Source organism: Dermacentor andersoni, chromosome 6, assembly GCF_023375885.2.
Source record: "Dermacentor andersoni chromosome 6, qqDerAnde1_hic_scaffold, whole genome shotgun sequence".
In the NCBI taxonomy this organism is placed as follows: Eukaryota; Metazoa; Arthropoda; class Arachnida; order Ixodida; family Ixodidae; genus Dermacentor; species Dermacentor andersoni.
Window position 1 is genome coordinate 43,320,507 of NC_092819.1, and position 24,396 is coordinate 43,344,902.

Below are 24,396 nucleotides of genomic sequence, written 5' to 3' on the forward strand. Positions count from 1 at the left end.
AGAAACTTAACGTACCGCGCGCTACCGCTGAAGGTACACCGTTCTGGCCACTTGCAAGCTTTGCACGTACAGCATGAATCAGGCGTGGATTTGCGAGCACGTGAAAAGGTGGCAGGTGGCACCGCAGATCTAGAGCGACACATAGAGATATTAAGTAGCAGGCTTCGACCGGAAGTTGCATATGCAAACAGTTTCCTGTACAGGATATACCGCTCCACTTCTCCTCAGTGCTGCTGTGGCCATGGAGTTGGGAACGTCAGCCACGTTCTGAATAAGTGCTCAAAATACGCCGTGCAAGAAAAAAAAGAAAAGAACGTTAACGAAAAAAAAAGAAAACTTCTAGGATGTTTGAAGAAGCGCACCTTTTTATAGAATACAAAAAAGGCCTGAATAACGCTCCGCGAGTCACCTGCAGCAAAAGGTAAACGTATACTTTTAGTGGACACAGTTACATGTGTTAGAACGAGTTAGATACTGTTTTTCATAAGTGGTACTTAACAGATATATGTATATGAAGCGACGCTCCTGAGCTCTGTAATGTGAACGAACTTGAACATAGGTGTGTGTTTGGACCTATACACCATCTACTTAGTACGCGGAGTCACTTACACCTATGTAAAAGGCTAGAAAGTAATATAATATTCGGTCAGCGGAATGAACACCAGGTCAAGAGAACTCTCCGTTGTTATTTTTATTACTTTAATTGTATTTATTTATTTATTTTAGTATTACTTCTACCTTATTCTATATTGTATAATATTTTATTTTTCTGTATAACACCGAGAAATAGAGCAGCCAAGGCAGAAAAAGCGCCGTCTTAACGAGGTGTATTCCTTTTTTGCTTTCTCATTGTCCCAGTTCGTAGTTGGCGCTGTGGTACACGTTCAAATAAAGTATTATGGCATGAAAGAAAAGATATGAAAACAAAGAAACCCACGTCAACAGGACGAGCACCAATCATGAACTGATGCTATCCTTGGAGGTGGACAAGCATAGTGCATCTTCATCCAGGAATAAAATCAGTTGGTATTTAGAGTGCCGCTGTGCGTTGTCTTCGTTTCTTTCGACCCCTAATACCTATCGTGGTACGACCAACGCCACCAACGCCAACGAGACATGCTGAAAAGACATTCCCGTGGGTGTGGCCCAGCTGCAGTGTCAGTTCGCGAAATCGGAATCAAGACACACCGACCACTGCACGCATGTTCAGATCGGGCGGCTCCGTCGACGATACCGCAGTGGTCCCGAGGCCGTTGATATATCTGTAAACGTATGCGGTTCTCGACATAACCAAAGATCGTGCTATCGTCTTCGGGAATAAGTTTGGCTATAAGAAAGCTGCGCTGTACACATCCCTGTTTATTTTCCTGGTCGTATAGTCACCAATTAGAGCAAATACAGTTTTTCCTCCTCCTCCTCCAGGTCCACGACAAAAACAGATGGTGGTCCATTTACTATGTTACATACAAGCTCTAAGATCGATAGCGTGTAACGGATAACACAGAGGGTAACGCGTTCTTGAAAGGATATTTTTTTTTACTCGCCTTCTTCTTCCTTGGCCTCCCGTTCGGCTGCATGCGGAGTCGGCTCGTCTGCATCAAAGATAGAGAGAGAGCATCTCGATCCAGTAGGCCTTACATTAGTAAACTGAGACTAGCAAGTGCTGCACCAGACGCTAACATCTATCTGTATTGAATAACTTACTCATATTTACAATGGGTATGAATATGTGCCATATATACGCTTTCCCTCCCGCATCGCTCAAAGTCCATCTCCTTGGCAGCGCGATCTAATGTACATGCTGGCCACTGTGACAGCCTATATTCGCTCGAAAAAAAAAGGAAAAGGAAATAAAAGAAGAGCGAAACGCCGGCGACGCTTCGCGTGTTCAGTTTTCCCGTGAACGATTTACAACCGAAGCAACTGCCTAAATGTATGACGTCACACTGACAGCTAGTGGTGTATACGGAGATGATGACATGTCTGTGCGTGCCCGTCAGGTTGCGTTATTCCACACCGAAAGGCAGAGCCGGTTTGGTTCGAGAAAATCCGGGAACGCGTCTTCCCCCGAGCAATGCATTCACGCGAACTCTCGCGAGCCATCGAAGATAATTCTTGCATAATCTTCACCGCGCGACCGCGCGGCTGTAACGTACTGTATAGAATCCGTCGTAGGTGCTGCTGCATCTCTCCAGGCGAACAGCATCCGCGTATCGTTCGGTAATGGACCGCCATCGCCTCGGATCCGCTCTAATAATGGTTCCCGGGTCTTGATGCCTATACGCCTGGCTCCGTAAAGCCAGGTGCGCGCAGAACTCCATAAGGCACGGACGAGCAGTGCCCCGCTCGCCGACTGCGTAGTATCAGCATCGCAAACGACCCTTCGCGAAAGTCATCTTCGGCGGTGCATAAACCGCGCGGGCAGGCATGGTTATGCGGCCGAAGAGGAGGCATTGCGAAGTCGATTTGGAAGTCGATTTCGACGAACCATGCACGCCGGCGTCGTCGTCATCCCAACGCGGGCGCGTTCTCCGCACTGTCTGCGTAGGCCGTACGCCACGTTTATACTACGAACCGCGAGGGTTTTGTCCCGAGAAGGCGAGCTAGAGAGAGAGGCCGGTAATAACGACTGGTACACGCAGAAAAATCCGCGTTTACATACATTATTCACCGCGTGCCGCAAGGCGAGGGCCTGGGAACGAGAGACAGACTGTCGGCTCCGCCTTTTCCCGGTATATGTATACGCGAAGCAGCTGCCTCCGCAAGAGGATTCGCAGCCTAACACGCCATGTTATGCAGTGATGACGCAGTGTCGGCAGTGAGAGGGATTAGATTTTTTGTATTGTCCTTTATTTTATCTTACCTCTATGGTGGCGCGCGCAGTGAGACGTATATTCACGCCTTGCAATGGCTGCACCTCGGAGACACGTATACCGCCTTAATGCATGCGTACCAGAGAATGTGTACACGTGCGCATGCCTACTTTGGTTCCGAGCACACGTCTGTGTTCGGCGGGCTGAGTTATCTTCCCAACGTTCGAGAATCTTGGTGCCTACGGAGGAGTCACGTGATGACCTCGGCTGCAACCGACAGCGCGTGTCCGTGGCATATACGATAGCGCGAAACTTGGATGCACAGCCGCCGTGGTTGCTCAGTGGCTACGGTGTTGGGCTGCTGAGCACGAGGTCGCGGGATCGAATCACAGCCACGGCGGCCGCATTTCGGTGGGGGCGAAATGCGAAAACACCCGTGTACTTAGACTTAGGTGCACGTTCAAGAACCCCAGCTGGTCGAAATTTTCGTAGTCCTCCCCTACGGCGTGCCTCACAATCAGAAAATGGTTTTGGCACGTGTAACCCCGCAATTAAAAAGAAAAACTTGGATGCACCTCCCTCCCTTCAACGAGCCTCCTGGCGCTTGCGTATACGCTTACACATGCGCCGACATATCTTGCACACTACGGGTGAAGTAACTGATATACGAGTTCTCTAGGGCAACGGATGACAAAGCTTTGGGTGACCTGTGCGTACCCGCTGTACCTGCGAGTGCGACAATAACTAACTCCGTCTTTCGCACCCGCAGCCGGCGACTTTCAGGTGTCTAGGGCCAAAACACTCGAGGCTACGGTGGCTTTTTTTGTGAGGGAAAGTGAAATTTATATGCGACTGTAAGAAATATTTCAGGTATTTGTTTCTTCTTCTTGTCTGTTATAGTGCGGGAATTCGCTACAGAGACCGACTTCATCGGATTGACCCAACTGGACCTTCAGTGCAACCGCCAAACAACCCCGACACCCTATCCAGGCCATAGTGTCATATTTTTTTGTAAATAAAGGTATCGTTACTTCATTAAATTATTTATTTACTTATTTAGTTAACTTGTTCATTCATTTATGTTAATTCACTTTCCTCGCCTTATCATCATCGCCGCTTTCTTACTGAAGTCTTCTTCCCCCTGGTCAAGGGGGGGGGGGGGGGGGGGAGTGGGGGTTGAGTAGGTGGCCAGAACAGTGCAGTACAGACTGACCTCCCAGCCCTTCACCTTATAATAAATATATCTCCGTAACGAGTACACCTTCTTTTATCTAGTCCCCCCCCCCCCCCCTTTCTTTTTCTCGCGAAGAAGCTCGTGCAAATAGAAAAAAAAAAGAGAGAATCGAATATTCTTCATATTGTCCTGTCAGTAAATCGTAAAGTCTTCGTGTCCCTGTTGTCTGCTCGTACGTGGCACGATTACTACATAAAGTCGACGCCGACGTACGATCCCGTAAATGAGGCATACCGGTCACCTGACGAAAGACACCGCTGGGAGAATCGCACCCTCCACAAACAACGCTCGTTCGTCTCTCCATGGATCCACAACCCGCGCGACCATCATGCACATGACCCAAGCTGCTGGGGAAAAGGCGCCGCCTTTAAAGCTGTGGCGCCCATGGCTGGAGATACATTCCGCGTGCTCAGGCAAGCGCATGCGGCATCCGGCTCTCTCTCTCTCTCTCTGGGCGCTCCGTCATGCGCCCAGGAGCAGCTCCCAGGAACAGCTCCGATTAACGGCCCGCAAGGGCTGCTTCGCATTTCCCGCGCATGGCCGCCCCATTTACATGCGAGCTTGTCGCCGTCGACCGGCGGCGGCGCCCGTACATCGCGTCCTCGTCGTGTCTGAATCACCGCCGCGAGACGGCGCCACGGACGGTGAGATCGACGACGAACGACGACGACCCAGCCTGTGCCTCTCTCTCTCTCTCTCTCTGAGCCGGGCATTCAAATATATTCAGCGAACTCGACTCGAGAACAAAATACCTGTCGTCGGAGGACAGGGTTTCTGCTGCCCCTTTTAGTATGCGTGAGCGCCTTTCGCCTCGCGCTTTGCTTCTGTCGCGCCTCTTCCCATTATGCAGTGCCGAGGTCACGTGAAGAGGACGCGCGCACGTAAACTCGAAAGAATACAAACACAAAAAAAACGACGCGCGCGCACGTTGTTGTTGTCGCAGAAGCCCGAATTTGTCAGCCCGCGCTTAAAGCTTGTCATCCGCGTACAGCTCTTTTTTCGCTCGCCGTTGTTTATATACGCCTGCCAGGAAGGAAAGATAGAAGCCAGAGTGAGGTAGGATAAGGGAGAGGGTGTGGGAGGGGAGAGAGAGACAAATGCGAGCGCGTGCCTTGTGTGCGCGCATCGCTAGTTAATCTCCGGTATTATAAGCGCATGTATGCGATTAGCGGCGCCGCGATGTGTTAGTCCATGGGTCGCCGTTAGAAAACAGCGAGACAGAGTGGAGACAATGGCCGAGAGAGGAGCTGAAATGTAAAGCCAGCAGGTTGGCTACATTACGTCGGCGAGGGGACAACGTTATGAGAAATTATGTGATAAAAAGAGAGACAAAGGAGAAACGAGCACGGCTATGTTCGCAAGCGAGAAAGCTCGCATTAGGAGAGGAATATTTCAGCGGGCGAATGCCTAGCGCGTCACACGTTTGTGAGCAGACGTGACCAGACATTATTATTGCAATGTTAGGGATATAGGTGCAGACATTATCAACACGTACCTCACTGACTGTGAATTAGGAACTTTGCACAATTTGTATTTAACGGCAGCTGGCAACCCGGGCAATCCATAATGAGATAGCAGTGTAGCATCGTCATCCTGCTTTTATCGAGGTTCCCATTATGAGTACACCATAAGGGTTTACTACAGCGAAGCTGTTTATGGCTAGGCTTCCATGCACTTTTCGTGTCCGTCAACAAATGTGTGTGACCAAAAACTATCACCGTCAGCAATGGCTCGTGCCACTGCTCGCGCGTTCGTCGTCGTCGTCTTCTCTCACAGATGGCTCCGTTGTTGCTCATCATGCCAGCGTTTCCATACCGCCTCTCCCTCTAAGAAGGCGCTGACGGCTCTGGCCCACTGCAAGTCGGTGCGGTGATATCGGCCTCAAATTCTTTGCCTCATTATATCGTGAAATGAAAACACGAATGTATATAACGAATGTATAACACGAGTGAGCGCGGATGCATAAATGTAAACGTGTGTGCGTATCTTTCGTCACGATGACCACCGATCAAGACTATAGATGTGTTCGTAGCTTTGTTCAAAATTATGTGTCACCCCTTTCTCGTGTGCTACGCAGCTTCATTGGTCATCCACCATCACAGAGTGGAATGGCTCATGCTATTTTGTACGCAGCTGTTCGTAATCTAATACAGCCTTTTGGAAGAAAGGCGCAGCAGCAAGTCTGATTGAAAAACGAAAGTCTACCATAGCTGAGGGAAGATAAGGCCTTTACCATGGTCTCCCGACACGCAAGTTGATCTCCAATTGATGCTGTGGGCCGCAGCAACGTAGTATCACGCTCAGCAGTATGAGCTACAATGTGCGAGCGCTTTCCCACGTGCTTTGGCGTTGTAGCTTATACTGAGCACGGTATAGTACACATATTGGTCATCGAAACAGAAGTGCTAGAGGAGCAGAGCCTGTACTAAAAAAAAAAAAATGTTCTTATGCTAGAATTGTTTGCAAGAGTGGATGTCAGCCAATCGTGATGCCAGACGCATTATTAACAAAGGGACTGGCCCATGGAAAACAACTAGTATGAAAGGAACGCTTACGTGGTCGAATCCGCAAAGTTTTTAAGGCGAAAGCCTTTTTAGGCTCATGGTGAAGTTTGTGTCAGCAGACCTGACCGCCGGAGTGTCCCCCGAAGCGTCATCACGCTATATGAAGACAGATTAAAGACAGATTTAGGACAGATTAAGGAATTAAAAATGTTTGATAGCGACAGTTAGTGAACGATAACGTCATAATAGAGATTGGTAGAGGTTAATAATGGCTAGGTAATGACTAATAATGACTACTAATGGCTCCTAAATGATCAATATGTCTAACGACGGCTTGTAATGACCGCAATTGATTAGAAATTACTAGAAATGTCCAGTAATTAGTAGCAATTACTAAAATAACTACTAATGACTTGTAATGACCACAATTTATTACTAATGACTAAAGATGCTTAGTAGTGAGCAGTAATGACTAATAGTGACTGAAATGAGTAGTAATGACTAGTAATGACCAATATGTCTAACGACGATTTGTAACGACTACAATTGATTACAAATGACTAAAGATGCTTACTAACGAGGCGAATGATAAGAGGAGGAAGAATAGGCTTTCGCCGTTCACCTCTTAAAAGAGATATTAAGATACCCTGTAATTTTTGTAATAAGATACCCTGTAATTTCTGTTATAAGAGAGAGGAGAGAGAGAGAGAAAACACGGCGCACAATGCCTGTTCATAATACAGGCACGCCCGCTCGATCAAAACGCACAGTGCGTTTTGATCGAGAGGCCACGGCCCATGATAATAGTTAACAATTGTCAGCGCTAAAATAATTTGTGCGAATGTGCTGTCCGTAAAAACTGCAACAATGCATTCGTAGCCCCCAGCTACGGCGTCTTCCGAGGTCGGTATTTCAAAATTATTTGTTCTGACAGCCGTCTGTCGTCAATACGATCGGCGCAGCCGCGAACGATTGCATCTGTATGCTGCATCGAGGACGTCAGAGAAACAAATACTTAACGCTCTAATGAGTCCATTACTGTACCAGGAGGAGCGTGCGTTCGAGTGTTACTCGACAATTTAATATGCTGGCTTCCAAGCAGGAGAGAGTGACTCCCTCAAAAGCTAAGAGGAATTTCTTACGACGACCATCGCAAGCTTCGATGCTTCCTGGTTGTAGGTGACCATTCCGAACCTGAAGAAAACGGCGCTAAAAATAACCGGACAGTGGCGAGAAGGGTAAAACAGGGCGCTGTCCTGTTCTTTAGCTCCGTTTCTTAACGTATAAGGTAGCCCATGCAATTCAACACGCTGCTAAAGACGATTTTGTTTATCCACGATGCTGCTACCAAACAACGTGGAGAATGGAACAGATATGGATCGTTGCACGACGGTAACGCACGCTAAACACGGTTTAGTAGCAGCTGCGCGTGACAAACCAAACAAAACTTCATCCGCTAACCACGTTTTTTTACAAACCGGCTTTCGAAACTTCCGTTTGTTCTGGCAAACGCGGAAGTTGGCGAAGCATATATGAAAGCGGTCGAGGCGTCGTAAAAGCGTTTTCTTGAACGCCGGGAGACCCTCTTATCTTTCGTCATGCTATATTATTTATTATTATTATTTATTTGATTTGAAAACATATATATACACTTGACAGGAAAGGGGAAAAACACTTGGAGGACGCTAAGGCTTCGCCTTTAAGAGTGGAGCGCGATAGCATTCAAAGATCCCTGACTGCTCTCACGCTTCCGGGCAAGTAAACCGTAATGTTTACCGGGAAACGCTGGCGGCGTAAACCAAGCACGAATACGAGCTTTCTGGTAGAAACGCGGCCTCTTGCGTGGACCGATCTGCTGTTATTGTTGCGCACTTTTGGTATTTCAGTCTGAGAAGCTTTAGCACAAGAGGCACGCGCTGTCGGTGTTTTGTTTCATGACATTTGTCTGTGGGCTGCCAGTCTCAAAATTCCGAGGAATAATGTAAGGAACGTAAGGCGCCAGCATTATGTGATGCTCTACGTGCAACGATATACGAATGCTCTCCAATTGGCAACTGTCACCGGATGGGGCACGACGCCTGCCTACTCTTTAAAAAGGAGGAGACAGAAACATAGAGATGGAGGAGATGAAGAAGGGGAGGAAAGAGGAAGAAAGAGCAAGATGACAAATGTCGAAGAATTAAGCAGAACACACAAAGTAAGGCCAGTCACTGCAGGTCACGCCGCTAAAGAATGTCGAAATAGAAGAAACGGTACCTGAAGTTTTGTCATTTGAAAACAGAAATATGATACAAACGTGAACCTAAGTTAGTTATTCGTACTTCAAGAAAAGTAAGAAAAGCGCGATGAGCCTGGTCGCGTGGAGACGCACAACCAATGGGGTATGCAAACATTCGTCCCATGTCCTACACCGCAGGCCAAGGTGATGACGGTCCCTCACTATAGAGAAATGCGCTGCGTACTGAAAGGGGGGCACTCTAATATCAGGTGCTAAAGTGTCTCGCAGCAATCGCAAGACGTACACGATGGACTGGCGACACGTCCTTGCCGGTATAAATGCACGCAAACATTCACACAGCCAACCCTTAGCTTGAGTAGTTGTGCTCTAGCGCGACGAGGCAAGCCTCGAACGTGAACACGAGGCGAAACATTTCCACGTTCGACGCGCTGGTCTGGCTGCTACTTGAGTAAATGGCAACGAATCAGCAGACGACCGTCATCGAGCTTGCAGAAAATTTCAGGGCAGACACAGTCGTAATGAGCGCAAGCCGAAGCCAGCTAATCAGCCTCTTCATTTCCGACGATCCCTACGTGTGAAGGTATCCATTGAGCAACGAGAGGTAAACCACTGGATGCAATTTTGTAGGCAGAGGCAGTAATGCTGCGCACAACTGGACAATCAATCTGACTGCGTTGTAATGTGTTAAGGGCAGCACGTGAGTACGTAAAGATGGCACTCTTCGATGCGGTTAACTCCTCTTGCCCGTATTTCAGTGCAACATTAATCGCTGCTTGCTAACTACGCAGTTGTTGACGAGAATGGATCCGGTATATGAAATATATACGTCGTACTTGAATCGAAGGGCAGAAAAAAAGCTACAGAGGCGCCTTGACCGTCGCTGTGTACAGATGCATCTGTGAATACTTGAAGATTATCTGGAAATATTCCGAACATGTATGACTGAGCCAATTGGAATATTGCCAAAACAGGCACATCGGACTTTTTGTGTATGTCACGGATTGTGAGATAAATGGGGAATACGTGTTTAGTGATAACTTTCGGAGGCGGAGGCGTAACTGAAGCAGCACGTTCAGAACTGCCAGAAATGTTCACAAATAATGCGTGTTATTTTTCCCATGCGAAATAACCGGCAGTGAATCAGACGATCAAGGAGTGATCGACCTTTTTGATGAGCGGTGCAGGCGCTCAATATCACATAGAGCTCTCTGGTCTGCTTGCAGCCTCAGGGGCAACTGACGTGCTTCAGTGAGTAATACAAATGATTGCGCCTCGCGAGGTAATCCAAGCATTAGTCGGAGGGCACGCATCATGTCGTTCCAGTTGGGCCATCAAACTAGGTGGCACATTCAGGACTGGTAATGCATACATCCTACCTTAGAGTACAGATGACTGGTACACCATACACAGCGGTTGTTTGGTCGCAGCCGGCACCTCTATAGCAGTTAAGGCGGCCACATGCTTAAGGAGGCATTGCGATGTATACGTCAAGCCAGTTAGGCAACCGCAGAGCGATAGGTGCTGAGACAATGACATCATGCACAATGCTACGGGCACGCCGGTACGGTCTCTACAAACAGGTGTACCGTGCGACTGCGTCTGAAAGAGTTCCGAATACTCACATGTGTAAGCGCGTTCACACGTCTGTCGCCTGCCCATCTCCCCATGTCGCCTACCATCATGATGGTATGTTTGCTACCCTTGCACTGTTCTAGTACAAGGATAGCAAAGCGAGTACAAACCTCTTTAATCTTCCTGCATTTTCATTTCTTCCTCTCTCCTACTTCCTGCTTCCACTCTCAGACAGCTCCTTCACTTCCCTAGCTCCTGAGCTATTCCTTGGCGGCCATGCGTGCATGCATGAATGCACGCTCACGACCGTCTCTAACGCACGGGGCGTCGCCGAAATGGAGTTGTCAACCTGACCGGCGGACGGAGCAGGACAGGAAACGACGTTCGGCCCGCGTGTCGCGACCGCCGAGAGTGTCGAGATAAAGCGCTCGGACATTTCCATTCGCAATCGCTCTCCGACGACTCCCTCGGTCGAGCGGCTCCCATGACCGCTGCCTCTTCCTCGGTCACGGTACAGGACGAGAGGGAGTAAGAGGGAGGCGACACCGCTGCCACCTTGCGCCTCGGGCTGCCACCACAGCTGCGTGCGCACGTCTTGAGGCAATTAGGACGCCAACATGAAGTCATTACGGCACCGGCAGTGCGTGCTCAATTTATCCGGCGGCGCCGGTGCGCCGCTGCCACTCTAGTGCACACCGACAGCAAACGGCAACAGAAACCACCGCAACAGACGCATACGCGGCAATGGTGCGCCCGAAACCGTGCGTGTGTGTGTGCGTGCGCGCGCGTTTATGCTGCCTGCGCGCGGCAGAGGCGAACAACATTAATGTCCGTCGCTCCGGGACGAAAAATCTCTCCCCTGCGAGTCCTGTTCGCGCGCCGACTCTCTCTTGTATATACGTGCGCATGTGCGTGCGTGCATACATTCGAGCCGCGACGTAGCTTGCGTCGTGCAGTTTTTGCCGCAGGCACGGCGTGCAGAAGAAAGCAACCGGCGACATTTTAGGATTCTCGTCCGGCTCCTCCGGATGACGGGCTAACAAATGACCGCCATTGTCCGAACTGGCAGCCGCGTGGTCGAGCTCATCGGACGGGCCTCACGATTGCGCACGCGCGCGTACGCGTCACTGCCCCCCATCCCTCTCTCTCTCTCTCTTTCTCGCGCGCCCACTGTCCGGCCCCGAGGAGCTTGGGTTCCGAGCACCGCGCATCCAGTTTGTTGTGCATCCAGCCCTTTTCGTCGCTCGCCACGCCGTCCTCCCTTTTGTCATTTCTGTTTTGTCCTTTCGCCGCATCTCCGTCCAGTTAACAACAGCGCCCTCGCGCCCTCGCAAACTATATGCTTTTACTGTCACGGTTCCTGCGTATCTTTCTTCTCTGGTCTTATTATATATTTTTTTTCGGAGGAACGTGTACACCACCTCGGTATAGTTGCGGTGAAGGAGGCACCGGCGTTTTGTCCCGCGTCGCGTTTGTTTCAGTCCCTTTTCAGGCGGCGCTGCGTCGGAGCGTCCGCAACTGTTGTGCCATGCCACTGCAGCTCACGCTCGATGCCGCTCGGTGAATCCTATCTGTCCCAGCGATCTCGAGCGCTCTCTTCGAGGCTCGAGGGGGGGCGTGCGCGGGTCCTTTTGTGGTTGTTGTCCCAGAGTGCCGCGGGCCGGTGCTCGAGTTCGCACGCGTTCCCTTTTGTCTCGCTTATTATTTCGTCACTTCGCCGGTTTACGGTTCTTTGCTGACGTTGTCGCGGCGAACGACGTGGCGCTTCCGGTCGGAGCTCCAAGACGTGCAGTTTCCCGGGCTTGTCGCTGGAGTGCCACTATGCGCGCGACATCAGGCGTCTTCGCTTCTTTATTTTCGGACACACAGTTAACACTCAGAAAGAACCGTGTTTGTTAACTTAGTTTTGTAGGGCTTAACTTGGTCTTCAGCCATAACACCCTATATAACAAAATTAACAAACAGTTTTTCACTCACGACGTGATGAGCTTAGTGAGATTATAGGGATTTCGTCGCATCGACAAAGACAGCGACGGCAGCAGTATCCTCAACATACAGCGGCGGCCACACTTGTCTGCATGGAGCACGCTTAGACCATACCCGCCGTGGTTCCTCAGTGGATGGACTGGGCTGCTAAGCACAAAGTCGAGGGATCGGATACCAGCCACGGCAGCCGCATTTCGATGGGGACGAAACGCGAAAACACCCTCGTACGTAGACTGAGGTCCCCAGATGGTTTAAATTTCCGGTGTCCCCCACTAGGACGTGCCTCATAATCAGACTGTGGTTTTAACACGTAAAATCCCGACCGACCACACTTGTCTGTCTGGCTATCACTCAGAAGTCTTAGTTCCTTCAGTGGCCGTACTTCCCAACTTTAACGGTTAATAAACAAATGAAAAAAAAGACGCTCTGGTATGAATATATATATATATATATATATATATATATATATATATATATATATATATATAAACGACCGTGTATATAAAGGGCAATGGGCACGAGCGCTCGCGTGACTACGCTTTACGCCAACTGGGGCTTCTTCGTAGCTTCTCCTACACCGCCAGGTTATTGTGTCACACTCACATCCAACGTTTTCCGAAGCCGTGTTAGCCTGTCGTTCTTTTCGTAGAAGTGGAGAACATATATGGAGTTGCAGGCTCTTCTTTAACTCGTGCTACGAGTTTATCGCCCTCATTCTTGCAGCTGCACACCCACGAGAAGGCAGCTGCAGCAGCAGCAACAGATGCTTTCTATGTATATTTTTTTTTTCTGCTCGCGTCTGATTTCCGCTGAAGAGAGATATTCTTTTGTTTCGGACTGCTGGCGGGGCGCGCGTCTTCTGCAAAATGCTCGCATGTGAGCGAGTCCTAAGAGGCTCGTGATTTATGGCCGGCAGTGTAAGCCGCGGCCGAGGAAAAAGTGTTTTCTCACGCGTGAGAGCGCACATGTTCGTTGAATTTCAAGCACGCCAGATCTTGGGGCGATAAAGAGCGCCGCTGCTAGGCCGAGGAGCTGGAGCATGTCTTTGTTCTCCGCGGACAGCCTCAAAGTTCCCGTCTGGTTTGGGAGCCCGCAGACAACACTGCAACTGTACGATTCATTGGCCTCTCTGCGGAGACGGTCTGCAGCACAAATCCGGACTATGCAAAGCAGTCAGCTTACGAGGTTAACTACCCCGTTCCTGAAGCGCTAAGTTATCACTTTAGCTTGCGTTTCATCTATTTAAAAAGCGACGCACATACACGCACGCACGCACACATACAGCACGAATTATTCGGTGTGTCAAAAAGGCAAAGATCGAGTTGAGTGGCGAAGCCAACGCTACAGGCGTAAGAACCATCTTTGCTAATTTTTTTTCAATTGCCAGAGTAAAGAAAGCGGCCGATGTCGTCTCCGTATATAGGTGTGTGTGTTTGTGTACCATGGTTATTATTTGCTGCTTGGGAGTTGCTGCTTGGGGGTTCCTGCTTATGTGCACGAAACCTTTCCTTCATATATGCCTCTCTATAATTTACTTTTTATTGAACCCGGTGGTGCCTTGATATTACGCTGCGTTAACGACCGCGCTGCACTGCGTCGCACTTGGCTACCCGCGAAAGTGGATGCCCCAAGACGCGCGACTTGGCTGTGAAAACACCTCGGTCATCGCGCAACGCCGCAAATACGTCGAGAAATGCGTCCCATGTGGTTGGCGCGCCGCGCCGATGGCGTGCGCGCGTGAGAATCCGTGTTTTCCTCTTCAGCCTCGTCGTGACCGCACGCGCAGGCTGTCCCTGCCCCCGAGCCTCGGACCGTGCCTGCATGCAGAAGATGGAAGCCGTAGCTTATTAGGCGCGTGGCGAACTCAAGCGTCGATGACGCCACGAAGCGCCGCGCCACCAGCAGTATATTCGCGGCTCTTCTCGCACGCGATCGGTTCGTCTGCAACGCTTCTCCTTTTGCCTTCGGGCGCGTCGTGACGCCATGAGGCGCCGGGAAGCGCAGTAATTTGGGTCAGAGGTAACACACGCGCGCGCACCGTCGAAGTGTGCGCGCGGACTGACCTTCCGGAAAGGGCGCGGGGTGTCACGTGGCATCGACATCGTGCAATACGCACCGCCGTGCGCGCGAGCCACCGGTCTACAGTTTGGTGCAGCTTTAAGGAGACGACTGCGGGGTGGTGTTGACGTGACAGACGGCATGGGCTAAATTCGCACGGGGCGTTTTAAAGCTGCCGAGGCAAGGCAATGGTACTGCGACTAAATTTTAAACACTCGTGGCCCGTATGCACAACACACTGCAGGACCAGAACCCACATCAGAAATTTTGCGAGGCCGTCAATGTGTCCTCCCCGAAGGAATCAAGCGAATACATTTTCGTATTGTATTGCGCTGCAAAGACCAGGCCTGCATGCTTGAGAGCGACCACCCTTCCAGAAGGCGAAGAGTCAAGGTACCTCGCATTTCCTTGTGACAAGAAGAAATGATGAGAAACTGTGTTGAATTTCTTTTATGTTGATGAAACTTCAACATACAGAAGAGAGAAATGTATACATATGAGTTTCTTGCTCTACACAGCAGACACGCAAGTCAGCGCTCGAGCATTGGTTCGAGTGCTCTCGAGAAATGCTCCTCTGCTTGACACTTACAGACTTACGCTAATGTCTCATGCCGCAACTCTCCGTATAAGGATAAAAAGGTCAATCAGCAGGTTATAAGATTTTACAGAGCACACAATAAAGCCTTCTTTCAACTGTATTTGCCACGGAGATCCGCTACTGTGGGGTACACGGGCTTATAATTGCGAACCGAACGGCTGTTTCAAAGGTGGACTCTCACGCGTGCTACCGTGCTAAAGAATAACTTGGTAACTCTTGTCACGCCAGACTTCTGCTCGCTTTCGACCAATATTGAACAAAACAAAAATCAAAGAATAGCCAAGCATATTGCATCAATTAACGAGGAAATATCAGCCGGGGGGTGGGGGGATGGGGGGGTCCGTCTCGCTTGCTGTGTGTTGTGTTTTTCGGCGCTACAACCCTCTTCTGGAGAAATATCACCCGTAAAAAAAAGTTTAATGCAATTTGCCAGTAAAAGCCAGTTCCAATGTAGATCGACGTACAGTTCATGTCTGTCGCAAGTGTTCCACGTATACACATGTATACCTATAACAATCTCCAAATTCCACCGTGTTCACGGTTGCCTACGCGAACCTCGGAAACCGTGTGGCCCGCACATAATAGCGTCCCTGAGTGCGTATATCTTGCGCACTATGCATGATGCGCAGCCGTGCACGCGGAGTCGGGAGTCGAACCAGGAACTTGGGGCGTTTTCTTTTTTTCCTCAGCCGCCCTAATCGTCAGCATGCGTGGTCCGTTTCTCGCACGGAGTGACTGCACGCAACTGAGGACGCCGAAGCACCGCGAAATGGGCGGAAAGCGCTGGCCGGGCGGCGATTCACGAATGTGCGCGCCGCCGTGCGTGATGGACGCACGTCGGATCGAGCGGCTTGCACGCACGAGGACGTGCGTACGGGTATATAGCCGCATCGGCTTGGACACCCGTACGCGCCGGCTGCACGTCAATAATTACCGACGCGTTGTCTTGCCGCCAGTGAAAAGAAAGAGAAGAGACAGAGAGAAGGGGGGGGAAACGGCGTCCTTTCCTCACTCAAGCGTTTGTCGGAGACCCTCGTCGTCCCTGTCCTAGATGCTGTCTTCGCTTTGTCGGTTCTCATCGTCCCACCCACCGCGCTCCTTTCTGTTTCCTCCTTTATTGCACGTCGTTGTTTTGTTTTTATGCGACGCATACTAGCCGCACAACCACGCTCTTCCTTGCTGCGCCGCGCGCGGCCGCGCAGCTACCATATGACGTCATAACAGCTGCAAAAGCGGAGGCTCAACTCGTGCGCTCGCTTGCGGCCGCGTAGCTACATAGCCGGGTCTCAGCTCGTGCGCTCGCCTGCATGAGTTGTTTCTTCGTCTAGCCGAACCAAATATAGCCAAGCAACAGCAGTTCACCAGGCTGAACAGTGGTTCAACAACTAAAATAAAGGCTAGTATGCTTCGCATCCTGGGCTTAACCTTAGCTAAGCCACAGCCATTTTTTTTAATGCGTTTGCAGCAGAAGTGCCAAAGTGCAAAGAAAGTGTATGTGTGTGAAGTATGGGGAGCCGGTCACGTGGGAAAGCTAGAGCTAGAGAGGACGGGAGAGCTTAGAAGAGCGTGTATGTGCGTATGTATGTGCATATACGGGGTGTCTCACGTAATTTTAAGCATAGGCTTATCCACCGGGTGGGTAGGAGCACTTGACACTCCCCCCCCCCCCCCCCCCCCCAAACACACACAGACACACACGCACATTCCTGAAAGTAGTGGGGTGTGGGGGGCAGTGTCCCTTGCCGACGAGGTAGATACGCCTACACAGTTTAAAAAAACTGATAATTTCAATGTGTCGTATTTTGGGACACTTTGTTATCAGACCTTCTGATGTCTTGCGTTCTCTTGCTTGACGTTCTGTTGTCTGATGCCTGTAGTCTGACGTCCTGTACTCTGACGTTCTCTAGTTTTTAATCAATATTTAATCGAAAATTGACAAAGACCTCCTTAGGGCTATGTAAGTTTGTTAGTGCAAGAAAGTAAAAAGTTAAAAGTAAACAAAAAATTACAAATTATGATCCCAGTATCCTTCGACCGCAGAACGCCTAACGTGGTTGTATTTGTGCATTTTGCTCATGTCAACAGTAAGATTCTCTGTCTGCGCTGGTGTTTACATTTGTATGTTGAGAGCAATTGGTGTGCTTTCACTTCGCCACGTCAACTGGCGCCTCTCTAGAATAGCAAAAGTGTTGTCACCATCGATAAGTACATCGTGAAGTGCTAGAACATCGATATTGCTTTACGATATCTATATCAGTTAAGAAATAGACAACAGTTGAGGTTGTTACCGCTAATTTCCACAGCTGCCTCTGGTTCTTTACAATTTCGAGCGCGCATATAATTCGTGTGTCCAGTGCCAAATAGCTACATAAACATTGGTGAATAAGCGCTCATTTAGACAGTGTACCGGCTTCTCACGGCAGCGCTTGTGCCAGAATACTGACACCCGAGCGAGACAGATGTTCAAGCAACTTTGTGGAACAACCCAAAACTTCTTTTCCGTTTGGGAAAAGCTTATGCAATATTTCTGGGAAATTAAATAACGTGTCAGCGTAACAGCATGTGTAAGTCCATAGGCCTATGTGCCACTTCCAACAAGATAAAATAAGATGGATACGTTAAATAACGTGTCAGCGTAACAGCATGTGTAAGTCCATAGGCCTGTGTGCCACATCCAACAAAATAAAATAAAATGGATACGCAGCTGTTGCCGCAGATGCGATGATTTCGGTCAGCGCCCGATTTTGAAGAGGCCGATATAGGGCGAATGCTGGTGGCTCGTCGTGACGGCACAATTACAGTTGACCCCGTTGAGTTCAATGCCGGTGTCGGTGTTATAAGCATTGCCGGATTCAGAGAACGCGCCACTGAATACTGAGCAAGTGAAAAGTATACGGCGTACACCACCAATGTGAAACTGGCATACACCTTTAAAGCGTCGCGACGGAAAGCGCTTCTGTCGCGGCGTCAGAACTGATGTCGTTGCGATAGAAAGTGGCACATTTCTGACGCCACGACAGAAAGCCTCTGTCGTCGGGACAGAGAGCTCCTGTTGCGACGTCAGAATCGCTGTCGCATAGTCATATAAATCGTGAGTCACATAACTGGGACCACAAAGAGACGGGACGTAATGCTAACGCATTCACCGCCAAATCGTCCCCGATTTCTTTTCTCTTTATTCCGTCGGACAGAACAGCATAAAGCGTCAATGAGATACCTATAGCTTTAGCGAGCGCTTAATGTGTGGGCTTATCGCGGTGTCTCGTTGTGCGTGAGGTCACGAGGTGATCGTGCGGTATATGAATTGTGAGACGAGTTTTGCGCGTTGCTCGCTACTTTGTACCTTCTTGTGCATCGTGCCCAGCCTCTCCTGTGGCGCGCTTCGAGATTAAGCCGTACTTATTGGACTTTCATTAGAGTCAGCGGCCTCCACCAAAATATGCGAGAGATAGCAAGGGTTGCCGTAAACACTGTGCGCCAGCCAACAGGGCTGCTGCCTCTAGTGCCTCATGGTGCCTTTAACAGTGCCGCAACTATTCCTTGCGAGCAAAAAAAAAAAAGAAAAGCTTTTGGACATTAAGCCTGAATAGACTGAATTTCGCAAGAACCGAAGACACTTCAACACGCTAATTCGGCTGTTATTTCGAAACTATATAGATGGACTGTTGCCATTAACAAAGGACAAAGAGGAACTGCATGGACATTGACGGTGACTGTGTGTTCCACAGTGTAGTACAGGCGCTTCCCTTCGCATCGGCGTTGTGTTCTATGACTGCCAGATTCCTTCGACGTACATGACGGGCAATATAGCAGCAGTTGCATCTAATATCCGCCCCCTGGCTGGCGCTATACTTATCGGAACAGCCTCGATTTGTTCGCTCCACATCTATGCCGAGCTGTTCTCACTGCACTCACACCTGCGTGGGTAATCGCTATCAGTCCTCAGTTATGTAATGGCCCTCGCCCCTCGGTATATATAGCTTTGCCTTCGCAGCAGGCACTGGTGTGTGTATATGCCCTGTCTCCGACTGTGAAAAAAGCTGCGCTGTTTTTTCGATCATGTATAGATAGCAGGAGGCTACGGTATCGTTTCCGTTTGATCGCTTCACCGCTTATCAGAACTACGCGTAACGGTTTACCCTAAGAGTCTGCAGGTCGTCGTACTGCTTGCTGCGCTGATATGTATTCTTATCAGTGCCTGTCCTTTATCCCCCCACATACGGCTCGTATCCGTCAATACGAACTGCGGTGATACGCTTTGCCAAGCAAATTGGACGTGGGTTATTTTGCTTAATTAGAAAGACCCGACCAGATAGATGAAATTCGATGCCCGTCAGACGTTATTTCGCCTGTTTTCTCTCGTGATTATGCGTCGCGTATACGGTTCCCCAATCGTATGTGAGCAGGCGCTTCGTCATTCCGATTGTCTTCGGCGCGCACGAAACATACAGAATACACAACCAGCTGACGCACGCACGTGCGGGAGTGCGTACGCGCGTTCTGCGCTCATTCAAGCATTAAAAGGACGTCGCAACCCGCTGTCCTCTAAACACGCCGCACCCGCGGCTCCGTCGAGATTGAAAGGTACGCATACTACACGCGCCTGTTTCATCGACTCTGCAGCCTTCGATGTGACAGTTTCAACGATTCGATGTGAAACAAGTTTCAACAATTTCGCGAGAAACAAAACAATCGACATATGCCAAAGGCAAATCAGAGTGTACAGAGAAAAGGTGCGGACGGAATGCTCGCAGAACGGGTAGCAGGCAGGCACGCAAGTGTAGGTCAGGGTGTGGGAGGGCACACTTACATCATTCTGAACCGGAGGCGAAAAAAAGAAAAATGAAGCTCAACAACTAAGCGCTACAGCGGTCACAGCGGCCACCGGTTGAGGAGATATATCAGAAAGGAAGAGAGAGCGGACGTCTGGGCTGGGGAAAGGTGAGGTTTCGAAGATTCAATTGCCGACTTGCGGCCAGCGGGAGATGATGACGGGCCTTACGCAATCGACTTAGCAGCAGTAGGAGAGGCAGCGCGAAACAAACGGACGTGCAACGCACTGGCGTTCAGCTTATAGGCATGGAGGGCACAGGCGTTCGGCGTGAGCACCGCTCAGATTGACGCGCAAGATACAACGATCGGGCGGAGCTGCGCAGCAGCGGAGCGGCGGCAGCAGGAGCAAGTGTTGGGCCGTGTGCGCCCGCCGCGAAGCGTCGGGACACACAATGCGTGCCTCGAGAACACATACGCAGAGGGGGGAAACCAAAGGGGCACACCTGCTCGAACTCTCCGATATATTGTCCAACAGCAGCGCGGAGCTCATCGTGGAACGAGGCCACGACGCCGACGCGCCGCAGCGGCGATTGATAATTAGGACACATCAAAGAAGCACAGACGTGCTTGCTGGCTGCGACGGCGCGTCTGGGACGCTGCGGCTAGCACGACTGCCCGTGCAATGTTCGTCTGCTCCGCTCTTTCATCGTCTGCTCTGCGCAGCTGTGTCCCGATAACCCCTACGCGTATAGGTACACGTATAACGTGTAAGGGGGCAAGCTCGAATGAATAATGGATGCTCGCGTGTGTGCTTAGCGCTGTATATGCGCGTCGCACTCGCAAACTGCACGCGGACGTCCGAGATCTCGGGACCTGCGCTCGCCGCGTTAGGCACGATTATAACCGGAATACGCTCGATCTGGATGCGCGGCGCGCGAGGGTTGCATACACGGAAGAGACGACTCCGCTATATACTATTTCGTGTTCCGCGGACCCCTTTTGCGATAATCTGCCGTCCGCGCTTCGGCTTATAAGCGGAAACTGCCCCGCGACGCTCATGTATATGAGTCTGCGGAGAAGTTACGTTAATCGTAAAGAACCGCTCTCCCGAGTGTCCTTAGGCGGTGACGTGGAAAACATCCGTGTGCGGTGCTGCGTTTATCGCTTTTTCTTGGAAGGCAAGGAAGCACGGAGTGGCCGGCGGCGAAAGCGGCCCGATTGCGTGCGCTGTGTTAGCGCAGATGTATGTTGCAGACAAAACCAAGAGAAAATGAAGGCGGCGATATACCCGCAGGACTTCCTCTTACTGCGTCCTTGCCATTAATAGATCTCCCAGCCTTCTCCTCTATTGATTGAATATACAAAAGCAGCGCAAAAAAAGGTGCACCGCAACAAGTCGCTTTCTCTTCTTCTTCTTCTTCTTCTTCTTCCTATCCCATGCGCGAGATAGATGTCCCCAATATAAGGGCCAATCAGATTCACGAAACCAAACGCAATCAGACCAAAACTGAACCGCATTTCGCGTTATCGGTCTGCAGCCAAATGCATCAAGCCGAATCATTATGTACGTCCTGGTCGATATAGAAGCGGTCTGAGCGATAGCGGCGGCGGTTGTGAGAACTGCTGCACGCTTCAAATCGTCGCTACAGAAAAGGAACGCACCCTGACATCTGGAAACTCAAGCTTCTCTAGCTGGCATTCAGTCTTATCTCGACATTATCGACAGCCTTTCAACTAAAAGCGCCCCTTGCGTTCCCCACGCGCAGACATGTTTTTGTCACTGTACTTAAGGAAGCCCTCCCCTCTTGCTTGTGGAAAGGAAAAGCTGCTTGCGACAGCAGCGCACCCCAACTCGTGCCACTACGGGTTCATCGTTTCGATCTCCCGCCGCGAAGGGTGGGTCAAGAGCAGCTTAAATTGGAACCCGCGGCTGCGCATTAAGTTGCAGCGCCCGGAGCCTTTTTCTTCCCTTCTTCTTCCTCTTCTTCAGAGAGTCTCGCAGAGAGTGCGCGAATCCAGAAGAGGAAGATCTCCCGGACCGCGTCCTGCCAGACACAAAAGTGCTCACGAGTCAGCGCTCGCGGGTCAGACACCGGCGTGATCCGCCGCGACCGAGTCGTCGACAGGGGGAACAATTCATCCTTTTGCCAGTCGTCGCTGCACAATGGGACAGAAACTGCTTTCTGTGGGCCAGTAAAATCCGTCTCAAAGCGATCCGCACCGCTTTTCCGGACGGCGCGGTATTGTCGCTTCCTCCGTGCTTGACCCTTTTAAGGTGCAACCGGGGGAAACAGGGTACAAAGGACCTCTGGATGTCGAAAATGTTTTATCGCAACGAGATTCAGTCAAGCTGAACGCAGCGTCTCGCGCGAGATGCGCATGCGCTGGTCTGTTTCGTGGGGTGCGGTACGGGGACCTTGCAGCTTGTGCGTGATATCGACCGCGACCGCCGCATGCAACGCCTTCGCTTCTGGATCACCTCGAACCCTGATTGCCAAAAGTATCAGATAAATGTTCGCGTTTCCGACAGAATCGTTCTCTACGGCTTTAGTGTTCGTATGAAATACGTCTGCAAGGTTAAGATTCTTGAATGCTAAATGACGAAAGTTTGCACAAACCCAAAGCATTCCTGGAGCAGCGAGCCAGTTCTTCTGTTGATATGAGCGAAAATCAACCCTCACAGTCCTCATTATGTCTGCACAAAAGTTAGACCCAAACGCTCGAATGCTATTGCGACGAGTACCACATGCCACGAACCGATTCACTTCTGGAGGGTTACCTTCTTAGCCGCCACTTCCCTTTTACCGTTATATTACCATTATTAGTGCTCGTGACTGCTGCTTTCCAACGAGAAACGCAAACAACGAAAGAGATAAGACAGCACAAATAGCTTATTATCAAATCATTATAGTTTTTGCACTGATATGTCAAACCAACTAGCCTACAGAACCTTATTTCTCGTGCGATTTCGCAGAGTGTTCAACTCCACAAATCACTTTTGGAGTGGCTCAAGACGCACCTACGCTACCGTAAAAAAAATACACACAGAATCTCCATAGTTATCGAAATAATGCGTTAGCATTGGCTGCTAGTTACCTGCTGTTTGGTCGTCGTATGCGGCTGTGTTTGGTCTAATTGCTTCAAACACCACGAAAGAATGTTAACTGAGACCAGCGTGAGACGACGAAGAAGGAGCCAGTAGTAGCAATGCTTCCTCATGTTATATGATGGTACGTTTGGATGATGCCATTGCTTCGTGGAAGATGAGCACTGGCCGATGCGTGCTGTAGTACGAGACGTAATTGAACAGTGTCAGGCTTGGTAGACCTCGTATGTAGACGTGGTCGATGACGTTGCCTCCTCTCGATGCAAACCCATTATCAACCGTGATCAACCGAACTCCGGCGGCGGCTACGGGCCCTATCTTGAAAGCGATTTGCAATGGGGACAGAGTGCGCCTAGTGCTGATAGCTTCGTGTGCGTTGTGTTCTCGCAGCTTAGTTCGCGTTGAAGCGAGAGGCAGCACGAAGGTGAATTCGCTCGCTGCTGCGGGTCCTATCTTGAATAGGATCTTATCTTTCGTGACGGACGGACAGACGGGTTTCCTCGTTGGGTATAGCATAGAAATGCTTACGCATTTAAAATGTCTTGCAGTACAGCAGCCTGCTCTGCGGCGAAACACAACGCGGTAAACGGTTTGGCGCGTTATTGTCAGGACCTGAGAAGATAAGGGGGAAAATAAGTGTCTGTTAGCGTTCTGACAACATCGCACCCTGCGCGGTCCGTTAGGTTTCGATGAAACCAGACGCAAGTCCGATCGGCTGGCCACGTCCATCCAACGCCTGCGTCCGTTCACACGTGCCTTTACCACCGCCACGACAGCGCCGCGACGGCGGAGTTAGCCCCGTTGGAACACGGACAAAGGCGACAGTGCGGAGAAAATAAATATCGCGCTCGCATCGCAGACTCGCGCGGAGAGTTTGAGTGACAGGCCCCGCGATAAGCTGCCCCTCAGCAAGTCTACGCGGCGCACCGTGTATCTGTAGAAACTAGCGAGAGAGCCAAAGCGAACGGAGTTCGCCCCCCCCCCCCCCCCTCTTCACTCTTCTTCTGCTGCTAGCAGACGAAAACGTCCATGGGGCCGCGGAAGCAGTCGACGATGGACTGCAGGACCCCGCCGCTTCTGCTGCTGTTGCCGCTCGCTCGCCCGTCGCTCGGGGGCGGACGTCGATGGCGAGGCGTGCCGCGATAGCGATCGCTTTGGAGAACTCGGGCCCGCGGTCGAGAGGCTGGAAGCGAAAGCGTGTTTGTTTGCCGAGCGCGCAGGAGCGCGAGAGAGACGCAACTGGGGTGGATCCCACAACCGCCGCCGCCGCCGCCGCAAAGCAGAACGAGGGGATTGGGCACTTCCTTTCCTTCGCGTCGTCGTCTTCTTGGCACGGAAGACCACGGCGGCTGGAGAGCTGGCCAAACATGAGGCCCTCATGGCGAGCAGCCCTATAGCTCCTGGTGGAAAAAGTGCCTGTTTGCTGCTGCAGGTCGATGCATTAGCGTCACGCTCCCATCTCGTTCTCTCGGGGCGCGCACGCGGTTTGAGATCTCGTCAAAGCGCTTCGTTG

The 24,396-nt window shown here is 50.6% G+C and overlaps 1 long non-coding RNA gene across 1 annotated transcript in view; it reads right to left on the minus strand.

The window, feature by feature from the left end:
* Positions 1-1,422: 1,422 nt before the first annotated feature.
* The window catches only part of LOC140218964 (uncharacterized), a 180,309-nt gene continuing 157,335 nt past the window's right edge, over positions 1,423-24,396 (minus strand). Inside the window, exon 3 of the long non-coding RNA XR_011895158.1 lies at positions 1,423-1,592. This is a non-coding gene — a long non-coding RNA (uncharacterized lncRNA). The remainder of the gene's footprint in view (positions 1,593-24,396) is intronic.